We start from the raw sequence: 17898 nt of genomic DNA, 5'->3' as shown, positions 1-17898 counted from the left end.
TTTTTTTCCCCCCTTAGGGACACTTGGGATTCAACATTATGATTCGGTTGCGGGAGGAATTTGGTCTTACGCTTCTCCTTGCAAGGCCTCCAGCCTTTTGGGAAGTTTCAGAGTGCATTTCCTAGTTATTATGGTAATAAATGAAGAAAGGCTCCAGCCTAGTGTAATGGGTACAACCTGCAAGCAAAGAAATCCCTTTTCTTCCTCACGCTCTCTCGCATCCATCCGCTGCCCGTATTTTTAGCAAAAAGGCAACTTAAACGTATAAGTTTCACTGCTGCACCTAAACCAAACAAATCCAATCTCATGAGCCAAGAGCATCACTGACGCCATCCCAGAAACATCCCTGTAGACACGGTGAGCTCAGCGACCTCACTGCCCGCATCCCCTTCACAACGGTTTGAGGGAAACACGAGCAAAGGCACACAAAAAGCCGATGAAGGTATTACAAAGCATCTCTCGTTTCCCAGTCCCAGGAAGAGCAGTGCAAATGGGGTACCCTCCCAGAGCTCTGACTGCAAACTCCTGCCATCAGCCTCCCGAGGCTGCTCGGCACCCGCAGCTCCCAGCCGTGCAAATGGGAGTACTTTGGATTTCCAAAGAGCCCTTCTCCATCAGTGGGACAAATTATTTTCAGGGCCATGTTGTGCAAGGGCTGAAAATAGGCCCCGATCATCATTTTGTGCCTATTTAAACTAAGCAGGAAATCGAGTCCCCTCTGGGGAGTCTCTTGCCTGTGTGGGGTTTGCCAGAGCCACCCTGTCTGGAGGACACCATCTGTCCCCTGTCTGGCCTCCCCCATGCAAGAAGGACAAATGGATGAAGAGGAATTGGGCACAGAGGTACAAAATTAAAAAGCACCAAGAATACTGCAGGCTCCTGACCACGCAGGAAAGTTATTACAGTTAGAAGAAAGCCACCTGCATCAGAGGGAGTGAAGCCAGCAGCCGAGATACATATCAGGGGACAGGGAGGAGGATGGGACGTGATGAGAATTGACATAAATATGAAGCTGAGGCAGAATAAGGAAAGGAGAAGGAACGTTGGTCTACACGGCATCCCTGGTTCATCGGATACAGCCCTCCTGCAAGCTCCCACTAAAAGCAGGAAGGGTTTTATCCCCTCTGTTCCCACGGGAAGGCTGGTCCACAGTCTGATTGCTCTCTAATTGTCAGAAACGATCTTCCAATTTCCAGGCTGAATTTATTCTGGGCCAGTTTACGTACATTTGTTCTTGTGCCAACATTATCCTCGGGCATAAATAGTTCTCCTTCGCTGATGCTCCCTCCTCCCCATCTTCCGCCGATGTATTTATAGGCAGTTATCTTCCTCAGCTTTCATTTTGCTAATTTAATTAAGTCAGGCTTTCCTTGCCTTCTCTCCGAACACACGAGCTTCATTTCTTTTATCATGTTAGCAGCCCTTTCCCAGCCCCAGTTCTTCGGTCCAGCTCCAGTGTCCCTTCGAGGAAAACACAAGCCGTACAACCGCCAGGAGTAATCTCTCCTAGAAAACAGATGCTTGTGAGCCGAGTGCCTAATTGCAAACTATCAGAGACAGGCTCGTCTTTTATCCCGTCAGCTATTTTGAATCAGTTAAAGATCATAAACAGCGTTCTGGAGCACAAGCAGGTCCCGTAGCGCTTTGTAATGTGTTCAGTTTACATTTTGGCTGAGTTGTCTCACCGTAATCCTGAACCACTCTTCTTTTTCCAATTATGCTACACGACTTCGTGAAACCATATGACGTCCGTCCGATTAAATATTGTCCTATTCGGTGTTAGACAGCAGCTCATATTGCAAAGGAGAAAGCTATGTCCAGAGGAGTGGAGGACAAGGAGAGGTTTCGTTCCCGCTTTCCTTGTGAAGAGAGAGAACTTGACAGTAGACTGCATGGGATGTAAGTATTGCTGTTTCGCTTAGGTTTGGGGAAGAAGTCAAATCCACGGACTCTGTAACAACTAAAGAACATGCAAAAAATGGCAAAACGTGGCAACTACAAGAAAAAGGTATATTGAGGAGATCAAGGCTAGGGAACTTGGATTGAAGAATTTTAAGAGAGCCAGCCAGGGAGCCGTTTGGACTGCTTAATGCTCATTTTAGTAAGAGCCAGAATACCAGAAAAGCTTTCAAAAGATGGAAAAAGCTAACATCACGTCTGTATACATACCTAGGATACGGGGAGCAAATCCACAGAGCTTTAACGAAACTAGGCTTTACACTGTTTTGTTTAAATATTTGGTTAACAACGTTAATAATGTTAGTACTTTCGTGTTGCTAGTATTTCTCATTTTTTAACTTGGTGCTGATACTTAGCACGGCCTTCCTTCAATATGAGTGAAAAAATGACAGATTAATAAAGGCAGTGCCAACTGCTTGAGGCTCACCCAGAGTACGGCTCAAACCCGGCTGCGAGGCAATCGCCATCCTGTTCCTGGGAAGCGGTTAGTTCCTGGATACGACATCTTAAGAAAAGCAGAGGCACAGAAACTCAGTGTCTTTGCAGCTGGTATTCGGCTGACATTTAAAAAAAAGACCGTGAAAGAGCAACTCTGCTTTTCAACCTACCCAAAAATGTTTGTTAGCCCAGCAAAATGTGATTTCTGCCTTGTGTTAGCATGCTTCTCTCCCCTTCTCACTGACGACCTAGACCAGCTCCCTGACTCAACAGCAGCTTCATTGCGCTCCGTGCAGAACAACAAACTCCTCACGGTCCATTCTCAGCCTCCTCCTGACAGCAACCAGTGCAAGCTGTCCTTGGTGCCACCAAAAGCCGAAGCGAAGGGGCACATCACGCTGTTTCAGTGGCCGTTGACGCCAGGGAGGTGCCAGCGCTCTACAAGGTAGTGCAGAGGAACACGATATTGCCCCCACACACCATCACATCGCTGCTGAGTAAGGCATTATTTTAATACTGTATCCCCAAAAGGCTCATTGCAGGACTGGGTTCCATTTGGTAGGATGATTTTTGATCACCCAGCAGGCAAGACAGGCTCCCTCCAGCCAAAACAGAGGAGACAAGGTGCAGCTGGAGACCAATTTGCTGTAGTGCAACCGCCAGAAATACCAGAGAAAAATGGAAATAGCCTCAAAGAATCCCTAGCCGTTCAATAAACAAGGAAAGCTGTTGTCATGATGTAAAACAGGCAGGTGTTATTCGTAGGAGAGTAATTCGTAGTGGGGTGCGATAGGGCCAGAGGAACATTTATCTCCAGCCGCTCTCATTTCTTTGCGGAAATTGCAGTTGGTGCCAGCTCAAAGACACAAAAGCCACAACCATTTCCAGCAGCATTAGAAACTCAACCAACACACTAACCAATTTCAGAAGGACAAAACTAGCAGGAAAAGAGATGGGGAAATATGTTCATTTCAAGCACCTCCATGGGGGATTTGCAGAAATCGAGTGTTAAAGCAAGCGGCCAGCGTTCGCCAACACAACTCACTTCATTTGTGACTTTACACTTCTGGGTTGCTGGGGCTTTTCTGAGCCAACAACTGCTGCTAAGAGAGATGTGCCCGCTACAGAGGGCTCAAGATGGTCTTGTAACAGGTTTTCTTTCCGCTAGAAACAAGCGGATCTAGCACGAACGCTTCCTAGGTAAAGGGAGATTATTAATATCAAGAAAGTAACTGCAAAAGCATCCAGTGCTGTCGAAATATTAGCTTTTAACTGCAGCGTTGCTATTTCCTACAACCTGCGCCCTTCTCCTGCAAGACGCTTGCGGGGAACCGACGCTCGGGCTGTCCACTGTGCCACACGGGTGGCCAGGCTTCCCCCAGCCCCTCCAGCGCCGCCGAGGAGCGGGGAGCGCTGGCAGAGATGGATGGCCAGCCCCAGGGCAGCGTGATTGATTTCCCTCGTTAGCCTGAGCAGTTAAGTGGGACGGAAGGGTGGTCGCGCAGCCGATGGCAGCGCAGGGACAGGGTGCAGGGAGAGCAGTTTGTCTCGCTCAAGTTCGATGCAAGCAATACGTTCCCAAGCGTGACGGCAGACAGGAGGAGGTTGCAGAGGATCAGAAAGCTCTCGCTGCTTCTGGCGTGGACATTAACGCATTTATGGCAAGCATTGTGTGTTGCAACAGAGCTGGGGAGCCAGGTAGGACGATCCCTTCCTTATAGAATAAACTGGGTTTTATTGTTGTTCCTTCTACAGCGAGCTTTCCCCTTTCTATATACGAAGCACAGGTGGAATTAAGGATCAAACAGCCAATGCTGGCCAGGTGTAGCAGAGCAAAAGGACCTCCTGGTGATGAAGCAAGACATGCCTCTGAGTTGCCACCAAGCACCCCGAGTTAACAATTACAAAGCCTGGCCTAAAGTAAAAATTTCCCAGAAAAGTTTCTCTCTAACTTACGCAGCTCAGCTGAGTTCTTGAGATTGATCCTTATTTTTCATTTCTACATTGCTATCACGCCAAAGTAAAGTGTTCCCTGAGAACTCAATACCCATAAGGTTGAAACCAAATCTTAGGGTGAGGCTGCAAAAGCGAAGAGTAAGAAGTCACTAAAAGCTTCTCCCCTTCCCATGGAAAAATTCTCCTGCAATCTCAGCTTTAAAGGTAGGTTAAAACTGGTTTGGCTTGGGGTTTGGTGGTTTAGGGGGAGGTTTTTTTTGGAAATCAAACAAAGGCACCAGCCATCACGCTGTGACACCCACAGCATGATGAATGTGTGAAGCAATCACTAAACGTGGCTGCCGCGGGTCATGATAGAAATGAAATATGGGAGATGGTAAATCAGCATGGATAGGAGGAGGAGAGAGCACCGGAGGGGTACCAGCCCTGTTGCCTTCAAAGCAGGTCACTGGCCATCACAGGGAGTCCCTTGCTCAGCGGGCAGTAATGGATGAGGAGAGGGGAGACTGGCTTGATTTTTCATTCCTTCCTCCAAACCAGCTGCATCCTTCACTCCAAAGGCAAATAAACAGAAGCTCGGCTAAACACATCACTCCAACCCCGCGGAGCTCCAGCCAAGCCCTTGCCCTCTGCTGACATCCCTGGATCCAGGGGGTTTCTCAGCAAAAACTCTGGCTATTTTTTGTCCTGGCGTACAGCCACGCCAGGCTCAGCCCCTTGCTCCGAGGTGGGGAAGCGGGCATCTGCCTGTGCATATCGTTGTGCATGTATATGGGTCAGCGCCGGCTCGTGAGTCCAGTGGAGACACATATGCATTTTTCTTGCATCCTTAGGCAAGCTGGAAAATGTCACTTACCAGGCAATCACTAAACATTTTGCTGCCCTAAGTGTCCACCTGCTCCGCGTATGCAGCAATGCGGCTGTGGGAGCAGGCTGCAAGCACATGCTGGTAAGACTGAGAACAGGTTTCTCCTTTTTTATACATTTTTCTTTATTTTTTTTGTTGTTTTTGTTTGTTTTTTTTTTTTAAAGTCACACTGAGTGATTTCGAGCCCAAAACTGGGGCAAACATCCCTACCCACATACTCATCCCTGTTCTCATCTCTGCCTGGACGGTATCCTTCACCTCCCTTTCTGTTTTCACCCTGTAAGGGTAAACCTGTCTGCTGCCTGGTTTCCTAACAGCAGCACCACCAAGCTTTATTTGAAGTGGGGCTGACGCCTAAGCAAAGCCCACAGAGCACAGAAATGCCTGCAGAGGTCTGAGAAGCCCTCGCACATGCTGAAGGTGAAGCCCCGACCAAGGAGGCAGTGGGGGTTCCGTATCTGCAAGCAAAAGGAGTCACGCACATGCCAGAGGAGCTGCTTTTTCTTAATCCTGGCTCCTCCATCCTTAGGGAGGAACACGAACACGTGGCACAGGAGTTAAGTTCACAGACAGGTGTCTGCTGCTGAATCCCATGCTAATTAAAATAAGTCTGCCTGGGGAGCAGGCTCGCAGCACTGCTCGAAGCAAGCACCCTACAGCAAGCACGGCGCCACATTGCAACAGGAGGACACGGCAAGCCCTTCCCGACCAGCGTGGGGAGGCAAGGGGAGAAAGATGAAAGGGATGAGTCTGAGCGGAGGAAAGGAGCAGGGAGATTGCGCAAAGCTGAAGCTCTCCAGGAAGGTAGAAGCCAGCTGAAGATGCTTCAAAAGGGACCGTGCTTTCTATCTCCTAGCAACAGATGCCAGCAAACAGCCGAGGGAGATGGTCAGAAGAGAGTCTTCGTTGAAGGAATGGGGGCTTTGCCAAGTTTCACCCCAGTGGACCCCCATTCCTCCCCCTCCTTGGGCTCCTTACGGACACCAACACCACCGCCCTCACCCCAGCCAGGCTGCTTTTTGCACCCAATGGCCTGTGTAAGAGGTTTGGGTGTTTTCAGCCCTGCCCTGAGCTCCTCTCTTGCCCTCTCCCCTGTAGGATCCACCTGGCCTAACTCGGGGCAATAGGGCCACAACTCAGGCCACAGCCATGCACAGGCAACCAAGCAGCTTGGTAGCTAAAAGGGGGACCCCAATATTAGGCATAGGAAGGTGCTTAGCTGGGAGTGAGCTCTCTGCCCCTCAGGGTCATCTGCTGCTGCTCAGTATTTTGGGCTCCATCTGCTTCCCTGCAAGTGTATTCATCTGCAAGTAGCAAACAGGGCAATATTTACAGACCCCAAAGCATCTGGCACCAACACATTTTAACCCATCAGGAAATAGCTGGAGGACACCACATTCAGGGCTTTTAAAGACATTAAGAGGGGAAAAAAAAAAAACCTGTGTCTACAGGAAAATTCGCCCTCCCCCATTGCAGTATCAATTACAGAAGATGCATTAAAAGGTTTTAGTAATGATTTCTTGTCAATATCTGGATCTTCAAGTCCCGATGTCCTTATTCAAACTCTCCTGGGAGCAAGATGTCCAAGCAAAAGGGACGCACCACAGATCTGCCAGCAAAGGCAGAGGAGAGATAACAGAAAAGAGATATTAGGCAGAGAAAAAAAGATCAGAGACAGAAATCTGTATGAACACAGACAGATCATGAGTTCAAAGGAAGGTGATTCTTCACTCTACGCCTATACAAATTATTTCCTTCCCTTCGCAGCTCCCTCCTCCCCTTTCCCATGATGATTTGAAGGCTTTGGGAGCTGCAGTAAGTGTGACTGTTTTTCCGTATGTGTCAGCCAAAGATTTAAGTAGGCAGGAGGAAAGCGCTCTCTTTTTCCATCACTGTTCAATAGAAAGACAGTTAGAAAAAAAAAAGAGAAGAAAAATCAGGGAAGAGTCCAAGCTGGGAATCATTAAATGAAAACACGACCAAGAGCATAAAAAACAGAGAGATGGAGTGGAAAAATACACTCAGGCGATCCTTCCAGCTCTTGGCCACCCTCTGACACTTTTCAGGTATGTAACGTCTTAATGCAAAGACTAATCTGCAAGCTGCTGAGCCAGAGATGGGCAACTGGCCTGGGAGGAGCCTCCTTCACACCAGGTGAGATCTTCTGATAATCCCTAGCAGAGAGCTAAGGAGGAAAGTTGGCCAATGTGTTTGCTCAGTCCTTGGGCAATAGAGAGGCGGGAGCGGAGGGCTGCTGCCGGTTATGATAAGGCTGCTCTATGAATGCTGATTATCAGCCTGGCCCCGGCTTGCTAATCCAGATCTCTAAGTCCATAACCCTTTGCCTGACCCCATAAAGCCCTCGTATGGGGCCAGGGCTGTTTGAGGCAGGCACTCGTGTTATGCGATGCATCCCGGCACACTTGCTAGCCCAGTCTCCTAAGGAAACAGGGTACCTGTGATCACAGCATCTCTCTATCTGTCTGTCCCTTCGCTCAGCGTTTCCGAACCTGTCAGCCCATTCTGTTCTTTTTGGATGTAGTTAGAAGAGCCTCATTCTGCACAAGAAAAACACCACTGGGTTCCACAAATGCCATCCTCCGTGGTAAAAGCAGGCAGGGGGGACATTTTCCTGATTCAGAGGAAAAGCCAGCAAGTGGGAATTTTGCCCACGTTAAACTCCACAGAAACCACACGGGAACTCCACGATAAGCCCAACCACAAGCAAAAAGCAGACTTTTTAGTCTTGCAGGTCACAGGATGCCTTATTTTCATTACATAAGAAAAATTCAATAGGGTGGGAGAGAAGAAGCTATTCTTGATGCAATCAACACTCACCCTCAGACATGTGATGTTGCAGGAACGCATGTTTTCCATCCTTCCTGTGCTCCGATGACATTCCCAGCTCACAGGAACAGGAAGATTGTGGGAGGAGGGCTTGGCTGATTTGCTTTTTTTTTTTTCCCTTTCTAAGACCTTTGTCTTTCTTTGCCACCAAACATCGCCTGGAGCCCATCCAAAGATTTCCAGGAGCACATCTTGAGCACGCATGCCTTGCAGCTTTTCTGTTCTTCTTGACATTGTAAAACTGTCCTGTAAAAGCAAAATTAAAGGCTGAATGCTGGCCACAAAGCCCTTACCGTGGACATGCTTTCTGTTGTATGCAACTCCAAGACAGAGGTCGGGGGGTGGAAGGGGGGGAGAGAGCTTTATGCATTAAACTTCTTTATAAATCTATTGAAGGTATTTCATCACTTCCCGACGTTCCTCTATAAAACCCACTCAGCTACATTTACAAATTATAAAATTAGTTTTATGTGCAGGGTCCAGCTAATGGCACAGCTAAATCTAGGGAGCAGGAAGATTAAATGCTTCTCCCTTCCTCACAGTGGAATTTATTTTGCAGCATCCCTGCGCAGGGAGCAGCATCCATCCTGGAGTGGAATGTTTTCCCTCCCAAGCCAAAGCTTTCAAAGGTCAGAAGAGATTGGGGGCTGCTAACGGGAGAGTTTTGGAGAAGCCACGTCTGTGGGGAGCAGAGCCGGACGGCTTAGGGGGACGTTTGTGGTCCACAAAGACAAAGCACTTCTGGTAAATTAGGGAACGCAAGAGCGGAGAACTTAAATCCCCTACAAGATAATTTATGCACGTGGGATGGAGGGAGAGGGGTGCAATATTGAGAACTTTTCAAGAAAAAAGGACAGCTTTCATTACTTTCCTTATTTTTATAAAACAGGCGTACACCTCACCGTGCTTTCAGCAGACGACTATGGTGGTGGTAACCAGCTACCTGCATTTGAGCATCACAGAGGGGCATTCCACTATGCACTTCGGACGTAAGATACCTGGCAGCTGTATCACATGTACTTAGTACCCTGCCACGCTGTTCAGAGAAACACCGGGCAGCACCTAGCTCCCAGTGGCCTCCCAGTTCTTGGCTACAGCCCAAGGCACTACCCAACACAGCTGTCTGGAAGTGTGCTAAAAGACCCATTACAGAGACAGGACCAGTATTAATATTAATTCAGCACAGCACAACTGCCACGAAGGGAGGGGGTGAATCACTACAGCCCTTCCTGCACAGGGCCAGCATCTCTCCTGCCCGCTCACATCCCCTCCTCCCTGGACTCAGTACCTCTCCGGACTCCTCAGGCATTACTTGGGGTGCAGAAAGAGGCTTGACATTGCGTACCTGGTCCATGGGAATGCTGCCTGTTTCCCCATGGCAGCCCAACAGTCCAGGCCTGTGAGGAGGGAGCTTTCAGCAAAGCAAGGTCACCTCCCGATGTGTTTGGCCACTTGCTAATCCTCGCAGTGTTGGGGGTCAATGTTGCAGGGGAGGAGGGGGAAAAAAAAAATCCACAACAGTTCCCCCAGTTTAGGCCAGAAGAAGAAACAAAAGCTAATCAGCCTCAAGCACAGGGGACATGAAGGGAGCAAGCTTCTTCAAGGGAGTGCTCAGCTTTAGTTCTTTGCTCCCTTTAAAAAAATAATTTCCCTCTGTAGCGTATTAATCACCACAAGTCAGCCTTGGCAAGAGTTATCCACGGAGCCATGCAGGGGCTGCGGGGACACTGTGTTATAGCAGGATTATTTACTTTTATAACCTTTACAGAAACAAGAGATAACCACATTAGAAAAACTTGCTCGCACGCAACAGCAGCGACTGCTTGATTCATTCCTGCACCCTCCCATTCGCGCACACGTGCCAAAAGAGCTGATGCTCCGGTGGCCACCGCGAGAGCCTCACAAGACAGCATTGCCGACGTGCAGGGGCGGCTTTGGAGGCAGCCGGATTTGGAGGGGGGCTTTTTAGCAGGCGTGCCTTTCGGAAGACCAGGAGGTACCTGTCTCCCGCCCCACGGGGCAGCGGCACTCACGGGCTGAGGACCAGAGGCTGCTCGGGGTTGCCCTGTGCCCCAGGGATGCGCACGGTGCTGCGCAGCGGCGCAAGGCAGAGCGGCTCGTGCAGCAGAACCCGCAGAGCCTCCCCGTTGCTCCCCTCGGGTTTTCCCCTCCAGCAGGCATCAGCCAGCAGCAGAAAGCCTCCTAAGCAGCACTCAGCCACAAGCTTTCCAATAGCTCACGTCATTCCATGCCAAGAGTGAGCCTGTAATAAACTGAGAGGCCTCCCCTAACAGCCACCCCCATGGGACCTGCAGCTCCAAGCCTGATGCATCCCTTGAGCAAACGAACAAACAAGCTCTCTTCTGCACCTGCCCTCTTCCTCTTCTCCCTGTGCCCTGATGCTCAAGTCAGTCGTGTGTGTGGCATTTACTTCCCTGCAGGCTGGCAGAGGGGGTCTGCACGGAGCAGCCTGCCCCGTGCTCGGCGGCAGGTCTTCGCTTGAGCGTTGTCAGAGACGGGGAGCTTGTTTCCCTGCACCTGCCTGGGGGAGCTATTGCACCTCTCTGTATTTTGGCTGAGCCACTGCAAACTCCCAGCAAATTCACCAACTACAATCATGCCGGCAGCAGCTTCACACACAGACCCCCCAGTACACCAGGTGCAGTCTGGAACCTCTTAAAAAAAAAAAAAATCAAATGGCACCCAGAGAAAAAAAAGAGTTCCCTCCAGTCTCCACTGCAATAAGCCAAACCTCAAAGCAAAAGTGCTCTTACATCCTTGATTTCCATTTGCTCCTGAACCTGCGTCTTGCACCCTCCAGAGCCATCTCCCATTTCCGCAGGGCTCTGGGGGTGACGTCGTGATCTACAGATGCACAGAGGAGTCTTTGTTTACAAGATAGGAGCCACCAAATGCAAATAAAAAGCCCCAAATAGCGCAAGATCAAACAGGGTCCCTATCTACACTTTCAAAGGTATCCAGGCTGCAAAGCTCGCTATAAGCAATGGTTCTGTTTGCAACATTAAATATGATACTAAAAGCATCTTCCGTGCGAAAACAACATGCATATGAGTCTGTTTACGTTATAATTTTAATCTCTCCAATAGCAGGACTTTAAAGCTTATTTTAGGCTGAAAAAATAATACTGAGTAATGAATCAAGGCCTTAAGAGGCTGATAAGCAGCAGGGAACCATTGCAGAGAGTGTACTCCTGATTTAATTAAAGTCTTAAACATACTACAAGAAACAAAATCCACCCACCCATCAATATGATGTAACGACTGCAAGTTCCCTTAAACTCACCCAGCCACCTCATGAATCTCCTGGTCGGGAAAGCAAGGGAAAATGCAGTGGTCTTTCACTTAATTCTTCAAACCAGCAATTTCCACGCAAGCACAAGCCGTTCCGCTGCTCCTGGGACACACTTATGGGAGCTATACCTGTGCAGCAAGCAGGGAGGAGGCTGCAAAGCCTTCCTGCAGCGAAGCCCAAGTCTCTGGTACCCATCCTGCAGCTGAGGCCACACGTCACCTCCCCACCAGATGCTCTTCCTCCAGCAGCCTCCGGGGCATCCACTTTTTGGTGTCCCTTGCCACACCAGAAAGGACCCAAAATTCCTCTGCCGCACTGGCAGGAGTTCTTTTAAGGTGCTGCTCTTCCCTTTGGCACACACAGCCAGAGTAACTCCCCAGCACTAGGACAGCCCGGGCACTGATCAGATGTCTCCGTCTTTCCTGTGCCTCGTGGGAAAAGGGAGACCTTTTCAGAGCAGTGAAAACTCAAGTCACTTCACAGACACATCCCACAGCCCAGCGCGGTGGTCGTGGCACGGAGCATCTGTGCAGGCACCCGAGAGCCAGCGGGGATGGACACCCGAGAGGGGACGACTTCCCCAGCAGGACCTCACCCACAGGTCTGCGGGTACTCCAGCAGACCACAGGTTTAAGTGGCTTCTATGAGGGAGCCTTTGGGCATTCCCAGTTCAGGGGGAGAGATGGCCCGACTCACCTGAAAAGAGAGCCAAAGGAATGTAAGTATGTAGTCATCATCAGGAATGCAAGTAACATTTTCCCAAATCAGAGCTCAGGCAACCAAATGAAAAAAGCAAATATTTGCTAGAATGAAAATGTCAAACGCTTGGCAGCTTTCCTTTCGCCTTGTGTTTCGGTTCACGGGGGCTCCAACTAGTTAATAACCACATAATTAATGGACTTTTTTTTGTGTGTGTCTGTGTGTCTGTGTGTCTGTGTGTCTGTGTGTCTGTGTGTCTGTGTGTCTGTGTGTCTGTGTGTCTGTGTGTCTGTGTGTCTGTGTGTCTGTGTGTCTGTGTGTCTGTGTGTCTGTGTGTCTGTGTGTCTGTGTGTCTGTGTGTCTGTGTGTCTGTGTGTCTGTGTGTCTGTGTGTCTGTGTGTCTGTGTGTCTGTGTGTCTGTGTGTCTGTGTGTCTGTGTGTCTGTGTGTCTGTGTGTCTGTGTGTCTGTGTGTCTGTGTGTCTGTGTGTCTGTGTGTCTGTGTGTCTGTGTGTCTGTGTGTCTGTGTGTCTGTGTGTCTGTGTGTCTGTGTGTCTGTGTGTCTGTGTGTCTGTGTGTCTGTGTGTCTGTGTGTCTGTGTGTCTGTGTGTCTGTGTGTCTGTGTGTCTGTGTGTCTGTGTGTCTGTGTGTCTGTGTGTCTGTGTGTCTGTGTGTCTGTGTGTCTGTGTGTCTGTGTGTCTGTGTGTCTGTGTGTCTGTGTGTCTGTGTGTCTGTGTGTCTGTGTGTCTGTGTGTCTGTGTGTCTGTGTGTCTGTGTGTCTGTGTGTCTGTGTGTCTGTGTGTCTGTGTGTCTGTGTGTCTGTGTGTCTGTGTGTCTGTGTGTCTGTGTGTCTGTGTGTCTGTGTGTCTGTGTGTCTGTGTGTCTGTGTGTCTGTGTGTCTGTGTGTCTGTGTGTCTGTGTGTCTGTGTGTCTGTGTGTCTGTGTGTCTGTGTGTCTGTGTCTCTGTGTCTGTGTCTGTGTCTCTGTGTCTGTGTCTCTGTGTCTGTGTCTCTGTGTCTGTGTCTCTGTGTCTGTGTCTCTGTGTCTGTGTCTCTGTGTCTGTGTCTCTGTGTCTGTGTCTCTGTGTCTGTGTCTCTGTGTCTGTGTCTCTGTGTCTGTGTCTCTGTGTCTGTGTCTCTGTGTCTGTGTCTCTGTGTCTGTGTCTCTGTGTCTGTGTCTCTGTGTCTGTGTCTCTGTGTCTGTGTCTCTGTGTCTGTGTCTCTGTGTCTGTGTCTCTGTGTCTGTGTCTCTGTGTCTGTGTCTGTGTGTCAGGAAAGTGGGGGCAACTCCAGACAACGCTTATTTCTTCCTAAACAAAATTAAAAGCAAGGAGAAAATGGGGGGAAAAAAGATTCACTGGGGGAGCACCAAACATTTTTTTTCTTTTTTTTGAAGTTAGCATTAACTTCATTGAGGCTCCAAGCATCGCTTCGAAAAGTAGAGGTCAAAGCATCTCATTTCAAAAACGCACAAAAAGCTTTCATTTTTTTTAAATTGCTACTTTCTGTTGTTATTTTTTGTTGAGTTCAACACAGATAGTTTCAGCTGACCTGAAACCCTATTTTTCAAATGCATTTATGTACATTTAAAAAAAAAAAAGTCTAGTTCTTTAGCCTGTATTTGTGCAAAACCACTAATTTTTAGTTGTTGGCTTTCCGCTAGAGATAATCACACTGAACAAATGACTGAATAAATTATTCTTCTCACAGGTGTATCGCAAGGGCTGACAGAAAGAACGAAAAAATAAGACAGAATCAGAAAAAGAAAAATATAAAGCACGTACAGATACAAACCACTACAAATATTCATAGAAGTGAAGCACCAGCATCGACCACTTGAACGCTTGCGCTACCAAGCCCCTTTTCGCATTCAGGTTTTACATCTCATGGCACTGCATACGTACTCCCTGTAATCCGAGAGCCTCAAATTAAGCAGCCTAATTTTATCTGGAAGAGCTTGGAGGGACCTCGAGAGCAAGCGCTCTTCACTAGGGGCCGGTGGTTGAGCTTCTTTCTCGCCGAGAGGAGCATTAGTCCCCTGGGTAACCCAGCTCGAAGGCCTAGTGGCGGGTGCTTCATTTCCTCATTAAATAATTCTGACTCATGAACACATCAGAAAACTTGCACGGTGGCCTTTGACAGTTTACCTCTATAGAGGCAAAGTTTGTTGGAGAAATGATTTTCTGCAAATCATTCACGCGGCATTAGTCACGTTCGTCCCTCCCTCCCAGCCTCACAGACAGCTCCAGTAATCTGTATTATTTTCATTGCCTTCCCCTGCACCCTCATCTGTCTCGACCAAGTGAGCTTGCAACTTGATCTCATCTTCCTGCAGTAGTGGATCAAGACAGAGCTGTTTGTTCTGACCAAGAGGATGGGTTTAAATACAATTTTCATCTTTTTCTCTCCTAGGCCACCTAAGTGCCGCTAATACCCCAGTCCGGGCCGGCTCTTGGCCTTCACAGGGGTCTGACCAACAAGGAACAATGGGCACAGGGACACGACTGGAAGGTCAAACCTTATTGATTGTATTTACCTCCATTGCTTTTATTTGTATAACTCTGGCCTCTCCTTCCCTTCTTTTTTTTTTTTTTTTAAGCCAGCCAAACTACCTACGGGCATCTCATGCCCACACATCTCTAAGCCACCTAAAAAAGCAGAGCAGGGGAAAAAAGATTAATACGATAAAGATGCTCTTAAAGGTAATCGTAAAGTCGCTCAACCTGACACACTTCCGGGCCCATGAGCACGTACCTTCTTGGGTTACATCCTGGGGCGAGAAACCAGTTTTTGAGGAACTCTTCTGGGCAAGAGAAAAATGTTCTAAACACCTGGTATTTCCTCCCCCCCAAACCCTGGCTTATTTCTAGAAGATCTGTACATTTATATCTGGCTGCTTAGCAGGGAAATACTCTTTCTGAGCCATCTCCAACTGTATACCTTCTTCTGACATAAATATGAACTAAGGTTATGGCCCAGTACGATCTTCCCAGGAAAAAGTGTAGACTACATCAACATGACCATTAAAGCAATCTTAAATACCCACCGATGGTTCATTATTGCAAGTTACCTTCCTTCGTGATGTAGAATTTATTCAATATATTGGAGAAAAAAAAAAAAAACCAGTCTCCAGGAACTGCCTGTGCACTGCATTAATAAAAAGGGTCAAGGCAAGGGATGGGCTTGACAAGTTGGAAGAGGAGTCTCCATTTACCCAACTCTGTTGGATGACTCAAAATCCCTCTCCTGAAGGGCATGTGGGCCAAAGGGAAAACTTTAATTAACAACAGTCAGAAGGAGCAAGGACATCCTTATCCCATGCAGCAACAGATCATGCTGTGTGAAATATGAGAAAACATGGATAAAATATTATGCCTGCCTGAAAAGGCTCAGGAACCCAAGAAATCTGAGGGCTCATCTGTCTCCTTTTGTGTGTAGTAAATATAGGAGCCTGCACAGCACCGTGTCTGGGAGCAGTGGGTAATCATTTATGGGATCGCCTACAGTGGCTATATGGGGTGACATAGGTCAGAGAACACCTGGTTGTGGAAAGGACGGGTTCTCCCACAGCACAGCAGCGAAGACCCTTCCCAGACACAAGCGGCCAGTGGCTCATACGTGACATCAGATGTCACTACCTAATTAGCTAGTAGGTTTGTGGCTGCTTTTTTAATACCTCTGCCCCACGCTGCAAGGTAAGAAACAGCACGTTGAGTTGCAGGTTGGATTTAGGCGCAGAAGAGGGGGCGGAGGGCTCCCCAAAGCATCGCCACTCGCTCCTTCCCCATTCCCTGCATGGGAAGCAGTGACAGAAGGCGGCTGCGAGGCTCTTTCAGCTCAGGGGAGATGGGACTTCACAAGCCCTTAAAAAAAAAAAAACAAAAACAAAAGCCTCTCTCTTCCTTTATTTTACGCTTTGCCTCTGCAACCTGAATCAGTTTATAAGCATTTTGCTGTAAGTCAAGTCTAGAGGGGGGTTTTTGGGTGTTTTTTTCTTTGCACCTATAGGATTCAATATAAAAAAAAAAAAACTGTCCGGAGGAAGAGGAGCCTGTGCTATGGAAAGAAAAGCTGCTCAAACCCAGGCTGAGGAGAGAACACATAATTTCCTAGCTTTCTCCCTTGCAGACAGCACAGTAACGAAGACAGGCATCCAAGAGTTGATTGCAGGCAGTCAGGCCTGAGCAATGCTGGCTCACCACCCTACAAACAGTCGTGCTGAAGGTTGATTTTGGCTGAGTTCATGCCACCATGTGCCCAGGAGCCCTCGGTGCCCAGCACAGCCGCAGGAACCAACGCAGGGGAGAAGGGAGGGAACCGCAAGCTTGCCACAGGGTCCTGTCACGGCGCAAAGTCCTGAGGTATCGCCACGGTTCAGCGAACCCTAAAGGGCCAAGCGGATTTGGGTGCTGAGCACAGGGGATCGAAGGTGCCCTACACCTCTCCCACAACACCTCCATCTCCTCTGCCTTCAACTGGAGAGGGCAAGGCAGCAAACAGCACGGCCAGCTCAGCACAGGAATCCTCCGTTCGCAGCCTGGCACATCGCCTTGCCCGTTGCAGCAGGTTTATGGTCTCCTACTCTCCCGGGATACACAGACCATCCTGAGGCAACCCCCTTTTCCAGACATCCCTGCGCCCATAGGGTTTAGGAGTGAAAGACACTGCCAGAGCCTTTTCCCACTTGCTATGAGGCCTGTGCTACCCAAGCCCTTCCCCTAACAGCAAGGCCCTTGCACACCAAGACCTGCCCCAAAGGGCCAAGAGGCTCCTGCGGGTACCTCTCAGGCTACGTATAGCAGAGGGTCGCCAGCGAAGAGCTCTCTGAATCATTCAGAGGGGGCCAGGCAGCTCGTGGGCTGCAGCCGCAAGGTGAGATGCGTCACATCTTCCATTCTGCTAATTCAGAGTATTGACAAGACATTAAAATATTAACGCCAGAGAACACAGAGTTCTCTGAAGAGGTTGATAAGCAAAGGCTGGGAGAGGAGAACAGGTCCTTTGCCGTGCGGAACAGGTCAGGCAACAAGTCTTCAGCATTAGGCAGAAGGTTTTGTGCCAGGGACCAAGGATTGCCTTCTCTCTCCTCGCCCTACGGGCTCCCGCTTGCAGGGGCTTCGCACGGTGCCTGCCCCGAGGCTTCTCAGGCTCCCTGAACACCTTGGGTTGGAGGCACCTCGGGATGTCATCTCCTCCCACCGGCCCAAAGCAGGTGGTCTTCTGCAGGCCAAGCTGCCAACGCCTCCCTTAAAACGACACCCCACGCCCTCACACTCCTCCTCCCCACCACCACTCATCAGGAAACAGGGACCACCTGCCTGGGGGGAAAGAGCATAGGTAAGGAGCCAAGACCAAAGTGAAGCCTACCTTTCTTTCCCCAAAACTTCCAGTTGCGTCAGCTTCTTTATTTGCTCCAATTTCCTTCCAATCTTCTGTATTCTTCATGCATCTAATTAATGATCCAGATCATTAATATCTTTGGAGCAGAATTCTCTTCCCATCTATAAAGCGGCCGTGCCAATTCTTCGCCCTAATTTTAAACAACGTATTTTGTTTAAGCTTTCTGCAGAGAAAACAGCTTGAGACCAAAGACTTTTCTGTCTCTTCACAAGACAATTATTCAGAAAGTTATCAGCAAATCTCAATGCACCTTCATCTGCGAGGAGGATTTGTCCCAGCACAGCCTGACTGCTACAGAGTCCACCCACCTATAGATGTGCACAGGACTACAACCAATACATGTTAATTAAGTTGCAGCCCACTCCAATTAAAATTATAGGATCTGAAGGACAGACATTTATTTTTGTCAGTAAATTAATTTA

The 17898-nt window shown here is 48.8% G+C and overlaps 1 long non-coding RNA gene across 2 annotated transcripts in view; it reads right to left on the bottom strand.

The window, feature by feature from the left end:
- The window catches only part of LOC142064559 (uncharacterized), a 200819-nt gene that overhangs the window by 149225 nt on the left and 33696 nt on the right, over positions 1-17898 (bottom strand). For both annotated transcript variants that reach the window (XR_012663151.1, XR_012663152.1), the window contains 3 exons: positions 17444-17606; positions 11372-12076; positions 8060-8314 (listed from right to left, as the gene is read on the bottom strand). This is a non-coding gene — a long non-coding RNA (uncharacterized LOC142064559). The remainder of the gene's footprint in view (positions 1-8059; positions 8315-11371; positions 12077-17443; positions 17607-17898) is intronic.

Source organism: Phalacrocorax aristotelis, chromosome 14 (assembly GCF_949628215.1).
Source record: "Phalacrocorax aristotelis chromosome 14, bGulAri2.1, whole genome shotgun sequence".
NCBI lineage: Eukaryota > Metazoa > Chordata > Aves > Suliformes > Phalacrocoracidae > Phalacrocorax > Phalacrocorax aristotelis.
The sequence above is the reverse complement of the archived record's forward strand: the minus strand, read 5'-3'. Positions and strand labels throughout refer to the sequence as shown.